Here is a 1,921-nt window from a genome sequence, read left to right as displayed (position 1 = left end):
ATTTATTACTTTTTTATGTGTATGCATGTATTGCCTGCATGTAGGTAAGTGCACCTGTGTCGTGCAATGCCTGTGGAAGACAGAAGAGGCTGTCGGATCCCCTGGAACTGGAGTCACAGATGGTTGTTAGCTGCCATGTGGGTGCTGGGATTGGAACCCAGGTCCTCTGCAAGAGTGGTTAGTGCTCTTAACTGCTGAGCCAACTCTCCAACCCCTCAGACAAAATTTTGAAAAATTAAAATTTCAGGCATTTCTTTGCCCACAGACAACTTGAGCTCTTGATGTTTGCTGGTCCATATATTTTAGAAAATCTTACACATGCTGCAGCTTATTGCCATGTTTAGAAATTGGAAAATATTTATTTATTCATTTATTTTTATGTGTCTGAGTATTTTGCCTGAATGTATGTAAGTGAACCCATGTCATGCAATGCCCTCAGAGGCCAGAAGAAGGTGTCAGATCTCCTGGAACTGGAGTTATGGTTGGCTGTTAGCAGCCATGTGGGTGCTGGGATCTGAACCCGGGTGGGCAAGAGCAGCCAGTGCTCTTAACCTCTGAGCCATCGCTCCAGCCCCAGAAATAATTTTTTAAACAATTTAGAATCTGAATTGTTCATACCAGCCTATTGCAATGTGTGCTCCATGGTCACTCAGGTTTCCACTGTCTGTAGAAACATCATCTGATCATATGACCTCGGTGGTCATCAGATGGAAGAGAAAGAGGCTGAGAATCTCACACTTAGCCTTCTATTGGCCTATTTGCCCCATCGTAGGGTTTCACTTAAATGGAAGATGGCTAGAAAATGAAGTCTTCCATATGCCTCAATGGTAAGAAACCTTGTGTACACTAGTAGTCTAGCACAAAAATATGTGCTCTTTAACACTGTGTGTGTGTGAGCTCATGCATGATGAGTGTATGGAGATCAGAGGACTTATGGGAATTGGTTCTCTCCATCTACCATGTGGGTCTTGGTGATTGAACTCAGGTCATCAGGTTTGGTGGCAAGTGCCTTTACCTACTGAGCAGTCTTGCTGGCCATAAATGTACTTTTTAATCTATGCTTTTCTTTTTTGAGACTGACTCTTGTTACTTGCCTAGGCTGGTCTCAAAGTCTTGGGCTTAAGTGATGCTCCTGCTTTAGCCTCACAAGTAGCTCAGATTACAGGCCTATGCTCCCATGACTAACTAAGCATATATATATATTTTTTGGGGGGGGGCGGGGTGTCTTTTTGAAACAGGATTTCCCTGTAGCCCCAGCTAGCCTGGAACTCTCTATGTAGACCAGGCTGGCCTCAAACTCACAGAGATCTGCCTGCCTCTACCCCCCAAGTGCTGGGATTAAAGGTGAGCGCCACCACACCCAGCAAGCTTATATTTTTAGAACATAACTCTGATAAGGATTATGATAATAGGTAAAGCACTTATATGTACTATTGTGCAAAGGAGAATTCATGGTCATGAGCTTTGTGTCACTCAGAACTAGGAGAGGTTGAAAGCACCACCCAGCAATGTGGGCAGACATTCCCACAGATTATTTGATTTACTCTATGCAACTTGCATTTGTGTGCTAATTACCCCTCCTTTCTACAGGAAGGAATTGAAATTTAGTTGGCTTAAATGATTTCCTGGGAGTCACAAAGCAGGGGAGCCACGGTTTTATTTGAAAGCATGTTAGAACCTAGCCACGTACTCTGTCTTATGGTAGGTACCCTGATGGGAGAAGTCCAGTGGTGAAGCAGGGAACTGGAGTCAGTGAGTCAGCTGAAGAATTAAGTGGAAAAAGATGTGACGCTACTAGCGCGCAGACCCTGGGCGGATGGAAAGAAGTGGTGGTACAAGGTCACGCTCAAGTTGCTTAGTGATTGATCCAATGACTCTGAGTTTCCTTGTAGTTTGGGAGGGGTGTGTGTGCCATGAAAAA

Source organism: Nannospalax galili, unplaced genomic scaffold, assembly GCF_000622305.1.
Source record: "Nannospalax galili isolate Female #2095 unplaced genomic scaffold, S.galili_v1.0 scaffold663, whole genome shotgun sequence".
Lineage (NCBI taxonomy): Eukaryota > Metazoa > Chordata > Mammalia > Rodentia > Spalacidae > Nannospalax > Nannospalax galili.
The sequence above is the reverse complement of the archived record's forward strand: the minus strand, read 5'-3'. Positions refer to the sequence as shown.